Genomic DNA, 17990 nt, shown 5'->3' with positions numbered 1-17990 from the left:
AATCAACTTGGGGGTGTGGAAAAAGCTCCTAATTGTAGATCTAGACAACTTCTCAAGCCAGTAGCAATATTAATCTTTTCAATCAGCTAAGGCTTTCATATTGTAAGGTCGCTCTCTTTGTTGAACTCCTTTTTCACTAAAAACACAATCCAAGTGTGCATCTACCCAGGTAACTTTAAGAGTAAACAGTAAAACAAATTTTTGGTCAGCAGCCTAGAAACTTTACTTCATATCTGTAACAGCATACATATACGATTCCTTTAATATATGATATGATCTAATGATGCAATTAGATTAAAAAACATATTGGTAGAAGTGTGCTTATCAGCAAAACCAGGTTAATAAAGAGTGGAGCAGAGTGTCCCAGGGATGTAGTAGAACAGTATTTAACAATGGACTGCTTCTTGACATGTAACAAAACAGCATAGGTTTTACAGGTCAATTGCCTATGACACAGAACTATCAGACTGAAATTTTGTGTTTATGATTTGTTTCAAGCAGAGGGTCAATCTATACATATTATTAATATATCTATGGTGGGTGTTCAACTGTCCACACTGCACATCGGGCAATAGCGCTTTTTGGTGATCCCATTTGTCCTCTGACAAGCCCCCGTCTTCCAGATCAATACTGTGTACTGCTGGCTGACCCAGCCGTGACTGGTCCACAATAACATAGCAGATTAAAAACCTTAAATAAGCAATGATTGTCCACAGCTTTGAGTCTGCCTTTGGGGTGCCTGCCGGGAACCGAAATTGCTTATTTTGAGAACTATCGGGCAAGAAAGCATAGTCCCTCAGAAAGGGGATTTACTTTTTCAATCTTTCAGACTTAGCCTGGGAGACTGCTAAAAGGCAGAAAGAGATCAAGATTTTGATGCTGGAGTTCAAGGTGCTGGCCATCCTGGTCTCCATCCGTGGAGCAACTTTACGGATTAATTGGAAAGGAAGCTTCCAGAACTTTCTGGACTTCAATGAGGCTTGAAATTTTCTCTCTGCTTGTAAAGCTTCTTTGTCAGGAAAAGGGGCGGCATGATTTGGGTAGAGAGGACTACAGCCTAACAGTAAAACAATCCCCTGCAATGTTTGGAGGATTGGTATCAGTATGGTTGTTAGGGTTTACCTACTACTGAACGGTTACACCATGGTGATCTAGACAATTGATACAGCCACACGACTAATCTCAGTTTTTACTTTTTTTCTCAATCTCTTTTCCTTCTGCTCTTACTCAGGGTTTCTTTGTTCACAAAGGGGTGTGGTTAGAGCAGGGTAGCACCAATGTTTGTTCAAGGGTGGTACACATTGCACCTATTTGGGTAGGGAGCGGAGGGTTCGCCCAGCAGCTGGGTAAGACCAAGAAAATTGTTGGGGGTGGGGACATGGCGAGGGGTTTCGAAGAGGAGGCCAGAAGAAAAGTGGGAAAGTGATTCTGGGACATCAGTTTAGAAGAGCTGAGAAGGATGAGGGAATGTCTTTGTTCAGCTATGGGAGTAAAGTTAGCATCCCCTTCAGAGAGTCAGGCGCCAGTATGGGCTCCATAGATGGGCCACAACCAATCCCCAGAAAGATGGCCAGTTTAACGTTGGTTAGCTTCAATTCTAACGTGTTGAACAATAAGGTCAAGAGGGGGGTGGTCTTTGGTTGGATGAGAGAATATAAACCCAGTATCATTTTGACACAGGAGACTCGCTATTTTTGTTAAAAATTATTTACAATCAAACTATGATAAGGTTATCAAGGATCCAGCGGGTTATTGGGCCATACTCTCCCTAGCGGTAGGGAGTCACAGGATCATCATAGGAAATTATTCTGGTCCAGTGGGAGATGATCCTAGTCACCTCCAGAATTTGACATGGTCCCTGTGTCCCCTCACTGGGATGATTATCCTGGGTGGGGATTTTAATCTTTTGCCAGACCCAGTTTTAGGTTCCTCTTATATAAGACGCCTCCACCATAAAAGACAAACTGAGAGAGCCTTCAGACACTTATTTATGCATTAGGTTTACAAGACATCTGGCGGTCTAAAAATAGCAGGGGGGGGGGTGAAATCTTTCACTTGTTACTCTAAACGCTTTCAATTGGCCTAAAAAATTGGCTTGTTTATGGCATCACTCTCCCTGGCCACAACAGACACATTCCACAATATCAGCAGCCTGTCTAATCACTAAGCTGCAGTATATTACTGCCTAATTCCATTGCAGGGGATGAGACCAAGATAGACGATGGATAAGACTGTGCTCTTAGCGAAAGAGGGATCAGGTTAATCTCGATTGCCAAACTTTTTCCTAAACAATTACGCCTCAGCATACCCATTGGAGGACTGGGAGGCAGTTAATTGTACTATCAGGGGGTCTTCCTGTCCCAAGCAACGTTTAAAGTTAAAAAGAATGGGAAATAATTTTGTCTTTACAATCAGACGTTGACCACACTTATCAAGCAGCCCCATCTGATAGTTCCAATAGGGCTTTACATGTTAAGTGGACGGAGGCAAGGGAGAGGGGCAAAGATTTTTATCTCCAAAAAAAGCTGGTAAATAATCAGACCTTTCAGCGTCAGGTGTACAAAGAAGGGGAGTGTATGGGCTGGTTTTTGGCATGGCAGGCTAAAGAGAAGATAAATCGTACCCTGATTGGGCAGGTGAAAGACCCATGCACATCTCAGCTTACGGATAGGAATAAGGACATCAGAAGCATTTGTAATCAATATTAGTCAACACTTTACCGAGGGGACAGCAAAGTTCCAGCAGGAGAGACTAGGAAGGACGAATTAGAAGGATTTTCGGTACATGGGAACCTGTCACGGTAGACACAAGAGGCCTCTACAATATTAATCAAACCAATTACAAGGAGAGAGGTTAGAGTCTCTTTGGGTCATATGGGAAATGGCAAAGCACCAGGGGAAGATGGTTTGGGCCCAGAGTTTTATAAGGCTTTTCTACCTAGCCGTCTAACCACCCTGTTTAATTACCTTCTGGGAGGTGGACAGGTACCTGGCTCTTTTTTTTTTTTTTAGAAGGGGGGGTGAATAATATTCATAAGGAGGGAAAACCGGTAATGGACCCCTAGATTGTATCTACCAATAATTTTATTAAATACCGATTATAGGGTATACACAAAGATTATAGCTAATCGGATAGGACTGGTGGCTCCTGTATGGGTCTTTCCAGATCAGACAGGGTTAATTAGAGCTCACAGTCTGTTTACAAATACTCAGTGCACAGCAGATCTTATTGACCTGGTTATTACAGTATCCGTGGTGGCAGTGTAGGAGGCTGGCCTGGTTTTTAGTGGGTACCCTAGGTACTTACACCTTATACCAGGTCCAGTTATCCCTTATTAGTGAAATGTAGTTAGTGTTCTAGCAGCTTAGGCTGTCTAGAGGTAGCTGTAGCAGAGCATCTTAGGCTGAACTAGGAGACATGCAAATATCCTGCAATACCACTATAGTTACACAGTACTTATACACAATAAAAGACAATACCCAGTGTTACCAAAAATAAAGGTACTTTATTTTAGTGACACAAGGCTAAAAATATCTTAGCAGCATTCTCCTTCTGGAGGTAAGTATTATACACAATATATACACTAGAGACCAAAATCAGGTAAGTAAATAGTCACAGAATAGTGCAAACAGTAGAAAATACAATAGAATGCAATGGGCCTAGGGGCAACACAAACTATATACTAAGAAAGTGGAATGTGAATCACAAATTCCCCCCTAGGCAAGTGCAGTGTATAGAGGGGCACTGGGAGTGTATTAGGACCACAAAGGTGAGTAAAAGACCCCAACCCAGAGCCCAGGAAAGTAGGAGTAAAGTACTGCAAGTTTCCTCAGGACACACTACAAGTCATGATAAGAGTTATTGCAAGAACCAAGCAAGACTGCAAGCAACAAATGGTGGATTCCTGGACCTGAAGACATGTGAGGAGAGGAGATCAAGTCCAGAAGTCACAGAAGATTCCAGGAAGGACAGGAGCCCCTGCCAACCTAGAAGATAGTGCAAAAGAGGATTCTCCCGTTAGAAGAAGTCTGCAGAAGAGCACCAAAGAAGAGGGCTGCGGGTTCCTGCATGGTGCAGGAGATGTCCCACGTAGAGATGTTGGATGCAGGCAAGTTGCAGCACTGGATTCATCCAACAAGCCTTGGTTCAAGCACGGTCGCAGTATGCGTCAAAATGGCGCTGCCTGGACCCAGGAGGGCCCGGGAGCCTCAACTCGGACTGAGGAGGCAGAGGGGGCTCACAGTACTGGAGAGAGCCCACAGATGATCAGGCAGCACCCACGGAAGTCCCAGAACACGGGGACAAAGAAGGTGCAAATTGCGGCTGGTGAAGCACAACAAAATAAGGTCCCACACCGCCGGAGAACAACTCAGCGAGTTGTGCATCGCAGGATGGAGAGCTGGGGACCTGGGCCACACTGTGCACGAAGGATTCATGCATAAAGTGCAGGGAGGCCCCAGGAGCTAGAGATGACGCGGTGCACTGGGGTACTGTCGCAAACCGGAAAGGCAAGCTCTTACCTCCGCCAAATATGGACAGCTGGACCTTAGGACAGTCTGGGTCGAAGGGGTCCACCGCCTGTGTTCCAGGGAGCACACTTTTCACCAGAAGAGGAGTCCCAGAGAACCGGTCGTCGTCTTGGAAGGTGCCGGCTGGAGCAGGGAAGTGACTCCGTCACTCCACGGGAGATTCCTTCGGTTCTTCTGGTGCAGGGTGAAGGCAGGGAGTCCTCAGAGCGTGCACACCTTGGAAACTGTTGCAGTTTCTGGCTGGAGCTGAAGTTGCAGGGTCACAGTAGCCTGTCTGGATACTTTGTTGCAGTTACAGCGGTTCCTGTAGCATTCTCCGGTTGGTCCGACGGTCAGAAGCAGAGGTTGCAGAGGATTCCTGGAGGAAACTTGCAAACTAAATCTGAAGAGGAACCCACAGGGGAGACCCTAAATAGCCCTGAGAGGGGGATGGGCTACCTAACAAGGTATGCACCTATCAGGAGGGGTCTCTGACGTCACCTGCTGGCACTGGCCACTCAGAGATCTCCAGAGTTTCCCCATACCTTGGGAAACAAGATGGCTAATGCCAGGGACACACTGGAGGAACTCTGGGTACCACCCCTGGGGTGGTGATGGACAGGGAAGTGGTCACTCCCCTTTCCTTTGTCCAGTTTCGCGCCAGGGCAGGGACTGGGGGTCCCTGAACTGATGTAGACTGGTTTATGCAAGGAGGGCACCATCTGTGTCCTTCAAATCATTTCCAGAGGATCTGGGAGGCTACCGCTCTCAAGTCTGTAACACCTATCTCCAAAGGGAGAGGGTGTAACACCCTCCTCCCAAAGTAAATGCTTTGTTCTGCCTTCCTTGGACTGAGCTGCTCAGACCCCAGGAGGCCAGACCCTGTCTGTGAGGTGGCAGCAGCTGTAGCTGCAGTGCAAGCCCCAGAGAGCTGGTTTGGCAGTACTGGGGGTCCATGGTGGAGCTTCCAGGTTGCATAGGATTGGCCCCCAATACCAGATTTGGAATGGGGGGACAATTCCATGATTTTACACACCTTACATGGCCATATTCGGAGTTACCATTGTGAAGCTATATATAGGTATTAACCTATATGTAGTGCATGCCTGTAATGGGCACCTTTGGTAGTGCAAGGGTGCCCTCACAATTAGTAACTCTGCACCTAGCCTTCAGTAACTGAAGGTTAGACATATAGGTGACTTATAAGTTACTTAAGTGCAGTGAAAATGGCTGTGAAATAGGGTGTGCACTATTTCACGCAGGCTGCATTGGCAGTCCTGTGAAAGGATTTGTCAGAGCTCCTTATAGGTGGCAAAGAAATGCTGCAGCCCATAAGGATCTCCTGGAACCCCAATGCCCTGGGTACCTAGGTACCATTTACTAGGGACTTATAAGGGGGTGCCAGTTTGCCAATTGGAATTGGGATGTGAAGTCACTAAACTATAGTGACTAATTTGGAAGCAGAGAGAGCATAAGCACTGAAGTTCTGGTTAGCAGAACTTCAGTGATACAGTTAAGCACTACTGACAACACACACATTAGGCCACAAACTATGAGCACTGGGGTCCTGACCAGCAGGATCCCAGTGAGACAGGCAAAACATACTGACAAACAGGTAGAAATTGGGGGTAACATGCCAAGAAAGATGGTACTTTCCTACAGGCAGTCATCATCCTACTGAATGCAGAGAAGACAATCAACATTGTGACCTGGAAATACCTTTTCCATAACATTGGCAAGTTTGGATTCCCACCCCAACTCACGAGTGCAATCCAGGCCCTATGCCAGGAAGCAGGAGCCCAACTGATTATTAATAACAAGCAGGCAGAGCGAGTGAGGTTGGAAGAGGGGGCGTGAGGCAGGGTTGCCCTCTCTCCCCATTGCTATTTGCCCTGTTCATTGAGCCCCTAGCACAGGTCCTGCATCAGAATAGTTTGATTAAAGGCCTATTTCAGAGAACCTGGTAAAATAAAACTGGGGACTATTTTAACAATGAAGACGTTACAGGCATAGGAGGCTATCAGATAAATGAGTCTAAGTCTGACTGCTTACTTTTTAACACTCCCGTAGAGAGCCTCTTGTGCATGAATTACAAACCAGGTTCACAGATATATTTAGCCATATATTTTTCAGAAAAATAAGAGGATTTTATTCACCACAACTACTACCCAGTCTTAAGGAGAGTGGATAACCCACTGCTATCTAGGAGGTGACTCTGGCTCTGAATCATTAGTAGAATTGCCTTAATTAAAATGATGAGACTCCCCTTATTTTTATTCCTTTTTTGGCTGTTTCATGTAATTTAGAGAATTGTTTCTTTTCTAAGTTGAATCAGTCAGCTTGTTCCTATGGAATCAAAAGCACCACTGAGTCAAAATGTGCACTCTGCAATTGCCGAAGAATACGGGCGGGCTTGGACTCCCAGGTGTACAACGTTATTGTCTAGCATCCTTCGCAGTACAGGTACTCTGTCTGTCAGTAGAGTCTTCCTGGTTTGAAAATTCAGTTCTCCGAAGAATGCTGACTACCTTAAAATTCACTGGTCCTTCATGGCATGTGAAAGTCTCTAAACACCTGAAGAAAGTCAGATATGAGGAAGTAGCCCAACTGATGTTATGCAGGAAGAAGATTTTTTCAGCACAAGAAATTCCTAATATCAATGCTGAGACACCATTAGGATGTTGCAGTTCTCTGTGGTTAACACTGATGAAGGAGGCTATAGGCAAATGGGCTGACCTAGATATAACCAAGGTAGGAGATTTTCTAGAGGGCCTATGTTCAATTCTCCACAGGTGCTGTTTTTGGGCAGAACTCTGCACAGTCAGCAGCATTTCTTCTTGTACTCCCAAATAAGAACAATTTTAGGTGACATCAACGGGGTAGACAGAGTCCTCTAAAGGAATTGTAAAAGATCTGTTTAGGGGGGACGGCGTTAACTTCTCCATTAGATATTGGTATCAGGCCCTAACCCCAAATACCGCGCAGTTAATTGAAGGTGTAAGGAGAAAATTGATGCAATGGACGGGATTTATATTAATGATCAACAATGGGAGAAGTATTTAATCTGAGTTTCACCTGCCTCAGGGGTGCAAATTTTCAGCGCACAGCTTTTTTCAGTAGGTGGATGCTTTATTCAATGCCTTACCCACCATACCTGCCTCAAATTGGATTGGACTCACTTGCTATGCTGAGTTGGGGAAAGCTGGTGGGGTACAGGGAACAGCGTTGAGAGCTCATTGTAATTTAGAACCACAAAATGAATCGCCGCCGGGTGATCAAAAGTCTTCACCCGGTAACTTGCAGCATCCAGAGTTTATCTCCTCTGCCCACAGGGCTCACCAGTTACCCAGAATGCAAGTTTCTGCTAAAAAGAGAGAGCCAGCTGGGAACACAATGAAGCTGCTGCTTCCGCCTGTGTCAACACCCTTAGTTGTCATCTTGGGGGGTGTCACACCATTAAAAAGTGGGGCGATCAGATCCACTCCTGAACTACTGCGTAAGGTGCAGCATTGGAGTGCTAACTACATGGAACTGGGTCAGGTAGCATTTCCGCATATAATAATGGCAAGAAGAGTGGGCTGGGTGGGTGTAAGGGAAAAAGATCTTGAGGGGGATTGTATTGTTTTAAACTTTAGGCACCAGGGCTTTGCTAGGAGTGTCTTACAACACAGGCATGGTGGTATCAAACCCATCACAGGATTTAGGATCTCCCCCTGGGATACTTTCATCCCTCTGGTAGATCCCTCTCTAGGTATGGGAGGTCTAGACCAAATAGTAGCTTGGAGGACGGGTGAAGGGTCCAGCCGAGGCAGATCTCTCTAGCCAATAGGTTTCAACCCTTGAGCGGTCTGGACGGTTTTGATTGTCTGACTTTAAGCTGTGATGGGTTGACTCAGACAGAAGAATGTAGTGTGGTTGGGATGGGTTATGGTCAGGCAGTGAGTGAAATTAACCAAGGTGCCCTGGTTAAAATAGCCTGCTGGAATATAGCCGGCCTTAATAATAAGAAAAGATGATGAGAGGTGCACAAATTTTATAGGGGGCCACCAGACTGTAGCTCTGCAGGAAACTTGGGATGTGGCTAGTTTTTTTTTCATGGACAGGTTCTTTCCTTTTTTTTCTTCTGCCATACCTTCTAATCATGGCAGAGCCCGGGAGGCGGTGGAGGGTGGGTACTTACTCTTGTTTCATTGGATCTCCCTTATTCCCCTAGCCTGATAGATTCAGGCTCTGAGAATCTGTTATCTGTCAAGTTAAACTTTAAGACAACACCCAGCCTAAAAGTTTTCACAACTCTTTTTTGCAGTCAAAAGATAATGAGCACCTGTATAGCTTAAAAAATGTTCTTGGTTTGTTTGCTGAAGGCTAGCACTCTCCGTATTTGGTGCTCATTCTTGGTGATTTCAATGTGTCAGTTGGGCTGTGTAATTATTGACAACCATTTTACTGAGCACTTAGAGTTGCCAATTTTGAGCATACCACATAAGGGGAGTTACTAGAGACCATCCTCGGGGATTGCAATTTGCAGTGTTCTAAAAACAAGTGTGTTTAGGCCCCTATCCCCTCCTTCAAGGGAAGGGGGTGTAGTACAATTGATTATATTTTAATTTCTGCTGCTGTGTTTTACAGGGCTAAACATTTTGCTAGTAAGAGGAGCCAGTTCAGTGACCGTAACTCCTGTGTGTTTGAGCTAGACTGGAACATGGGGGTAGCCGTCGGGTCATGTGAGGGAGGTGGAAGCAGAGAGATACGCCCTAAAGATCAGGGCTGTTGCATAAAATGGGAGAAAATCATACCAGACCACTTTGTGAGCAATCATCATAGCATTTGTGAACCTGACTTTTTTTTTTTTATAAAGAACTTTATTGATTTTGAAGACAGGAGAAGGAAAATAACACACATAAAAAGATAAACAATAAGAGGCATTAAATTGAAGCATTAGAGACGAACATTCTTCCAGATTCAAACAAGCCCTGTGGGCAATAGTAACAATTTACAGTTAAAGTTCCACTTGCAGCTTTGTAAAACATTGTAGACAAAAATTTGTGTAAGAGTTATATAAGTTTATATATTCATATACTTGTACTTATACTAGGCTCCTAGTAAGCGGCACCCCCGGTGTACGGGACACCCTCAGATCTGGTAGATTCGACAGGGTGCTCACTGCTCAAGAATATCCTGCGGCCTCCCACTTCCCCCATATCTTATAATATTTATTTGGGCAACCTCTGGCTTCGTATACAAGTTTTTCACGTCAGGCACACCAGTCCATTCCTTGTCGCCATTTGGCCAGTGCTGGTGCCTCAGCTACCTTCCAGTGTGTCATTATGTCTCTCTTAGCCACTAGGCATGCCAGACCCAGGAAGGTTTGGTCTGCCCTCCTGAGCCCCACATCTTCCAATGCCCCCAATAGGAGTGTTATCGGAGCCAGTTCGATCTCACTACCCAGGATCTTCGAAACCTCTCTCACCACAGCCCTCCAATAAGATGCTATAGATGGACAGGACCACACCATGTGGAAGAAGTCTGCTGTCGGGCCAAAGCAGCGAGGACAATCGGCCTGAGGCCGGAGGCCCGCTTTGTGTAGCCTGAGTGTTGTGAGGTAGGCCGCATGGAGAAAATAGGACTGCAGGAGTCTGAAACGGGATGTCATTGTAAGGATCCGTGGGGCCATGAGTGCCTCCCTCCATTCCTCCTCCCCCACGGGGCCCACCCAGCCCTCCCACCTGCGGCGGGGGCCCTCCAGGGGCAACGCAGTATTTGTCATCAAGAAGCGGTATATCTGCGAAACCCCCCCTTCCCCAGGCTTCCCATCAGCACCTTCGCCTCCATAGGACTATGTTCCGGTATGGTTTCACTGCCCTGGATATGCACTGACAGCGCATGGCAGAGTTGTAGGTATCTGTGAAACTGAGTTCTATTTAAAGAGAAGAGTCGTTGGAGCTCCTCGAAGGAGCGTATCAGTGACCCCTCCCAAACATCTCCGAGTAGGGAGATACCGATGGTGTCCCAACTGTAAAATCCCTCCAGCGCCGACATCTCTGTCAACATTCTGCCTCGCCAGAGTGGGGTTTGCTGAGTGAGACGGTTCCACCAACCAGATTTCTTTTGTGCCTCCCCCCATCCCAGTAGGACCACCCTAGTTATCTCAGGCATCGCCTGGGGAATTGGACACCCATATAGCATATCAAGGATCTGATTGCAGCCCAATGTTTGGAGTTCCAGTCGGTAGGCTGGATCCGACCAGACCCCACCCATCCAGTTGTGGTTCACTAGTAGGTGCATGGCGAGATAGTATTAATAGATATTTGACATTCCCAGACCTCCTTCGTAAACGTCCCTTTGGCAGGTGGTGAGAGCCAGCCTTGGGCGGGCACTGCCCCAAAGGAAGAGGCACGCCATCGTATCAATCTCTCTGAACCATTTCCGAGGGATCGAGTATGGGTAGTTTTGCAGAAGATAGAGGAGTATGGGGAGAACCATCCTCTTATAGAGTGCTATTCAACCAAGTAGGTTAAGGGGTAAGGTCTGCCATCGTTGGAGGTCGTCTTTAAATCTTTGGGACAGCGGAGCAACATTTTGCGCCCATGCCATCTCAGGCAGCAAGGACACCTGCACTCCCAGGTATTTAAAGCTATTGTACCTGATTGGGATCTGCTGCTGCCACTCAATGCATTCCGGTGAGGGATGCAGAGGAACCAGCAAGGATTTACTGGGGTTCAGTGTCAGACCAGAGGCTTCAGAAAATAGGTTCAAGAGTTGCAGGATTCGAGGGCCACATCTGACGGGGTTTGATAGGTATATGAGCACGTCATCCGCGTACAAGGCCACACGATCCTCAGGTCCTGCAGGCCATGCCCACCCCTCAACCAGGGGGTCCTCTCTCAGCAGTTTTGCCAAGGGCTCTATTGCGAGTGCGAAGAGCAGGGGGGACAGCGGGCATCCCTGACGGGTCCCCTGGCGAATGGGAAATTGGTCTGATATCACACCATTTCCCAGACACGAGCCGTCGGATTGGAATACAGGAGCCTCAGGAGGCCGCGGAACTTGGGCCCGAACCCATTGCCCCGCAGGACTCGTTCCAAAGAGGACCAGTCCACGGTGTCAAAGGCCTTCTCAAAATCTAGTAAGAGAAGGGCCAGGGGGGACTGGGTCAGGTCCCTCCGGTGGGCTAATGCTACATGCAGACGCCTTATGCAGTGTCTTGTGCTGCGGGTGGGCATAAACCCACATTGGTCAGGGTGTATCAATGAAGGAAGCACTTGTTTCAGTCTGGTGGCGAGAATCGTGGAAAGCACCTTGATCTCAGTGTTTAGAAGTAAGATGGGGCGATACGCCGCGCAGTGCCGCGACGGGGGCTGTGTCTTCGGGATCACGACAATTGTAGCTTGGTCAATCGCCGGGGGGAAGCTATTAGTTATTTGGGCTTCTTCATACATGCTCAGCAGGTGTGGGCCTAGAATGTCTCCACACCTGCTGTACAGCTCCGCCGGGAACCCGTCCAGGCCAGGTGTTTTTCCTGACGCTAGTTTGGTTATAGCATTTTTAATCTCCTCGAGAGTTAAAGCGGCGTCTAGATTTTCTCTGGTTGTACGTGAGATTTTAGGGAGAGTAATGTCTTCTAAGAGGGGGGACTCTTGTTCAGCTTTAGGTCGGGGGTGGTCTGTGTAGAGACGGGCATAATAGACAGCAAAGCTCTTCGCAATCTCGCCTGGAGACGTGACCAGAGTTCCAGAGTCATCCATTATTTCAGCAATAACTCTGTTGGCCAGCGGCCGAGAGGCCAGCCAGTGCAGGAGTTTTCCGTTTTTATCTACCCAACCATAGACCCGGGCCGCGGAGGCTCGCCAGAGATGCTTTGCCGTCTCCAGCAATAAGTGTTTAGTCTCCTCTCGAAGTGCAGTGAGTTGTCTTTGAGCAGTGGGTGAAGGAGAGGCCGTGTGCCGGGGCTCAAGTCGCAGCGCTTGTGCTTCCAGTTCTGTTACTCGCACGTTGCGTCCCCATTCGCGTATACAGAGGAGATGCCTGGCGTGTCCCCGCAGTGTAGCCTTGCACGCAGCCCACACCACGCCTGGGGAGTTTACAGACCCAACATTTTGATCAAAATATTGGGTGTGATGGTCCCGCACTTCCTGGGTGTAGTCATTGTCCTGAAGGTGCCATGCATTTAGACGCCATATCGGGCGTTGTGTTGGATCTGCGCCTCCCAGGCAAATCTGTAGTGGTGCGTAGTCAGAGACTCCACAAGGTAATATTTCTGCCCCGGTGACCCGTGTTACGTCCAACGCTGGCATGAACATCAGGTCTATCCTGGCATGTGTTTGATGTGCCGCTGAGGTGTGTGTGTACTGTCTCAGTCTGGGGTGCCAGATTCTTCAGACTTCGCAAAGGCCGAGGCTCTCTCAACGCTGGCATGAACATCAGGTCTATCCTGGCATGTGTTTGATGTGCCGCTGAGGTGTGTGTGTACTGTCTCAGTCTGGGGTGCCAGATTCTCCAGACTTCGCAAACGCCGAGGCTCTCTGCCCACCCATTTAGATTTGTGGCGCGGTAAGAGCGGCTGATGGATACAGAACCCGACACATCTATTGTAGGGTCAAGAACCGAATTGAAGTCTCCACCTGTTAGGGTTGTCCCTTGGGGGAGTCCTGATAGTACTCCCCGAAGTGAGTGTAAGAAGTTTTCAAATGCATCTGGGGGGGCGTATACACTTACGAGGTTAACTGTTGTTCCTTGCAGGGAGCCAGTCACAGCCAGGAACCGCGCCTGTGAATCTGAGTGGGTGGCGGTGACCACCATGGGAAGGGTACGATGTAGCAAGATAGCAGATCCCCAAGAGCCCCTTGAGAACCCTGAGTGGTAAACCCTGTTGTACCCTCCCCGCACTAGCATAAGGCACCTGGTGCCGAGTAGGTGAGTCTCTTGTAGGAAAGCCACTGAGGGGGCGTACCTGCGGAGCGTGGAGAACACCGCTGATCTTTTAATTTTGTCTAGGAGTCCGTTTACATTCCATGAAAGGACTTTTATCAGTCTGGGGGCTGCATGGAGAGTAGTAATGTGGAAGAGTGTCGAGGGCCTGCAATTTGGCCTAGTGTCAGCCGCCTCAAGTAAACGAACAATATAAAGGAATCAAACGAAGACCAAATGTAACTAGAGCCATTTGACCCTGTAGTGACCTTCCCACCCCCCAACAACCCCCCACCCCATATTTCAAACCCCGAAGCATCTGTCGCCCAATATCCCAAATACGGTAACACAGCCAGGTGGGCTGCCGGTGGTGTGGAGTGGTGGACCCCTCCTTTGATACGGATCAATTGCAATTAGTAGTTAGTAGAGCATGGCTAGTGCCCTTTAGGTGATAATGTACCTCAGTCCGAGAGTCGGAAGTGACGAGCGCGGGTCCCCAATCCGGGGCCCCACATGGATGGTTTCACTGGTTACCCCACTCCACTAATGCGGTCACGAGGGGGATGCATTTCGCTTTCATCCAATTGTGGGGGTTTGGCTCAAGCGGTCATTCTCTTCTGCACGGGTCGAGTCTCTGGTCCCAGAATTTTCTGCAAGTTCTTGGGCTTCGTGCTGGTCCGTTACGTGGGCCGCTGGAGTCCCCTCGCCTACCCCGTCGAGACCTGCTGCGTCTTCGCCCTCCTCGGATGTCCTTCCGGGGTAAAGGGCCCCGTCCCGGGGAACCCACGCGAGGCCAGGGGGTCCCCTCCGGGACCTGACCCCCCCCCCCCCCTCCGTCAGCCAATCCCAGGCCTCCTCCGGCATTTCAAAAAAATATACTTTCTCGCCCATTAGGACCTTTAGGCGCGCCGGGAAGAGGAGCATGTATGAGAGCTGCATCGCCTTGAGTTTTTGCTTTACGTGTTCTTACGAATGGCGCCAGGTCTGAACCTCTCTGGTGTAATCTGGGAATATCATGATTTTTTGGTTGTTCCAGTGGAGGTCAGCGCAGCGCCTGGCTTCCCTGAGGATGCTGTTGCGATCTTTAAAGTTCAAGAAGCGGGCGATCATCGTCCTCCTGGGTCCACCCGGAGGGGGCCGCGGGGCCAGAGCTCTGTGTGCTCGCTCGATGGCGAACCAGGGCGAGAGGGAGGGTTCTGGTATCCACGATTTCTGCTCCCTACGGGAACCCGACCAAACGCAGATTGTTACGTCTGGAGCAGTTCTCCGCGTCCGTAGCACGGCGGTGAAGTTCGCCCGTTCGAGTTTGCAGCTGGGCCACCTTATTCTTTAGTTCCGTTAGGTCGTTTTCCGTTTGGGACACCCGGGTCTCCACCTCCGTGATTCGGCCCACTGCATTTCGCAGATCTTGTCTTATTAGTCCCATGTCCTCGCGCACTTCTCCAATCTTAGTCTCTACGGCCAGCTGAGAGGTTTGGATGGCTTGAAGGATTGCATGTACCCCATCCGGAGGGGGAGTCCCAGGGTTTGTGTCTCCTCCAGTCCGGGAGACCGTTGGTGCGGTGAACTGGTCAATCCTCTGCTGGGAGGCCGGTGGTTGCCTGGTGGATCTGTCTTTGCCCATGGTGACTGGAGGGCCGAAACCGGCGGCAATGCACGCGACCGGGGTCTCAGGGCCTCCAAAAGCATGGGCACCCTTCGGTTAACACTCCAAGCGAAAGACAGGACTCCGAGAGGGGGAGCCTCGGTTAGTGTTTCAAAGCTGATTATCTCTACAGCGTTGTTTCCACATAGGTGTTGCACCTGGATCTGAGGCCCGCCCGGTCAGAGGCTGCAGGGCCTCAGGCAACTCTCATTCCCCCTGATGATATCCCTTTAGTTTTCGTGTCGTTTGTGCCTGTTCCGCTATTCTTGGTTGGCCTCACGGAGGGAGCCTTCAATCCGCTGCGTAGTTGTGTCCGCGCGCTGATTGACTTTATGTTGGGGGCCCCTTGGTACAGGTTCGGTAGGTTTCAGACTGGATCCTTTAACTCTCACCGCCCCGTCGGGTTTTCTAGGTTGTTCTGGTGGTGCTAGGTCTCCTGTAGGCTGGGGGCCGGGAGGCGTCCCCAGCACCCGTGCATCGAGTTCAGTTCCGAATCGGGGCCCGCCCGGTCAGAGGCAGCAGGGCCTCGGGCAACTCTTGTTCTCCCTGATGGTATCCTGTTAGTTTTCATGCCGCTTGCGCCTGGTCTGTCCTTCTTGGTTGGCCCCGTGGAGGGAGCCTTCAATCCGCTGCATAGTTGTGCCCTCGCGCTGATTGACTTTATGGTGGGGGGCCCCTTGGCACAGGTTTGGTAGGTTTCTGACTGGATCCTTTGACTCTCACCGCCCCGTCGGGTTATCTAGGTTCTTCTGGTGGTGATAGATCTCTTTCAGACAGGGTGTGGAGAAGCGTCCCCAGCCCCGTGCACTGAGTTCAGTTCTGAATCGGGGCACCAGTCTCACCCTGCTCCTTGGTCGTCCGGGCCTCGCCGCCCACTCGGTCCGCTGGGCCTCAGGCAACTCTCGTTCCCCCTGATGGTATCTCGTTAGTTTTCGTGTCGTTCGCGCCTGGTCCGCTATTCTTGGTTGGCCTCATGGAGGAAGCCTTCAATCCGCTGCGTATTTGCGCCCGCGCACTGATTGACTTTATGTTGGGGGCCCCTTGGTACAGGTTCGGTAGGTTTCAGACTGGATCCTTTAATTCTCACCGCCCCTTCGGGTTTTCTAGGTTGTTCTGGTTTCTGCTAGGTCTCCTGTAGGCTGGGGGGCCACTTGGCACAGGTTCGGTGGATTTCAGACTGGATCCTTTGACTCTCACCGCCCCTTCGGGTTATCTAGGTTCTTCTGGTGGTGATAGATCTCTTGCAGACAGGGGGGCGGAGAAGCGTCTCCAGCCCCCGTGCACTGAGTTCAGTTCCGAATCGGGGCGCCAGTCTCACCCCGCTCCCTGGTCGTCCGGGCCTCGCCACCCACTCGGTCCGCTGGGCCTCAGGCAACTCTCGTTCCCCCTGATGGTATCCCGTTAGTTTTCGTGACGTTTGCGCCTGGTCCGCTATTCTTGGTCGGCCTCACGGAGGGTGCCATCAATCCGCTGCGTAGTTGCGCCCGCGCGCTGATTGACTTTATGTTGGGGGCCCCTTGGTACAGGTTCGGTAGGTTTTAGACTGGATCCTTTGACTCTCACCGCCATGTCGGGTTATCTTGGTTCTTCTAGTAGTGATAGATCTCTTGCAGACAGGGGGCGGAGAAGCGTCCCCAGCCCCGAGCACTTAGTTCAGTTCTTAATCGGGGCCCCAGACTCACCCCGCTCCTTGGTCGTTCGGGCCTCGCCGCCCACTCGGTCCGCTCCGCGCGGTCACCAGGTGCCTCTCACCCTGGGTGGCCCAATTTCTTCAAGGGCCGCGTGCCGAGGCCACGGCGGGCGTCCCGGGACCCAGGCAGCAGCCCCGGCGGACAGGTCCCAGGCCCAGGCGGCCAGCCGCGACCACAACCGCCGCGATTCTCTGGCGCATCTCGGGCCGGGCGCCCCTTTCCCAAGGGCCCGGGTGGGTCGCGGGCCTGGCCCTCTCCGCCGCCCGATCTGCTCCAGCCGCGCAGGCCCGGGCGCCGGGCCGTCAGCGGTGCCGCGCCATTTTACCGTCGGGCCTGGTCCGGCCCAGCATGGGTCTCCTGTCTTCTTCAGACCTCGCTCTTCGAGGCGATCCGAGCCTCGGCCAAGTATTGGGTCAATCAGGGACAGTCAGCCATGTATAAAGAAGCAGGATGTTAGTGGCTACTGCGGGCGGATGACGGAGGGGTCCGGAGCACTCTTAGAGTGCGACTGCCATCTTGACGCCCGAAGCCACGCCCCCTGTGAACCTGACTTTAATACTTGCCTAGGCACGGATGACCCTATGAGGAGGTTTAATTGCATTCCGACTTATTTGTGGGAAGGTGGCTAAAGAACATCCTAAGCCTACGGGTAAGAGGGCTATAGAAGGTTGGTAGATGGTTCGATCAAACCTGCTCACGAGCCCACCAGGAGTTGATGAGGGAATTGAGTCAGAGCTCTAGGGACAGAAGTGAAATTGCAAAGAGGAGGAAAATATACAAACAAACTTTGTTGGATAGGAAATTAGAGATCAAAAAGAGCTTAGGACGATCTGTTGCAGGTTACCATACTGAATGATAGTGCAATGTTTTGGGAGGTGCTCAATAGACCTTTTTTAAGGAATTTTGAAATGATGCAATGGATTTTATCATTGCCCCAGATATTTGGGTTTCACAGTATGTACAGTAATTCTGCAGATGAGAGACAGACTGTGGATCAGAGTGGATGGTGCGGGGGTTACACCTTTGGTTTAAGTAAGGAGAAGATATTTGATGCACTTGATTTGAGTACTAACTACCTTACATAACACACCATAGTTGTTGGCACTAGAAAACTCCAGAAAAAATGATTTGGGGGCAAAGAATTGATCAGGGTCCCGGCATTTTCATATTTCAGGTCCTTTTTGATGAGAGGTTTATGGGGTTCCCAAATGAAAATAAAAAGGAATGTATTTTTGAGCG

Source organism: Pleurodeles waltl, chromosome 7, assembly GCF_031143425.1.
Source record: "Pleurodeles waltl isolate 20211129_DDA chromosome 7, aPleWal1.hap1.20221129, whole genome shotgun sequence".
Taxonomy (NCBI): Eukaryota; Metazoa; Chordata; class Amphibia; order Caudata; family Salamandridae; genus Pleurodeles; species Pleurodeles waltl.
The sequence above is the reverse complement of the archived record's forward strand: the minus strand, read 5'-3'. Positions refer to the sequence as shown.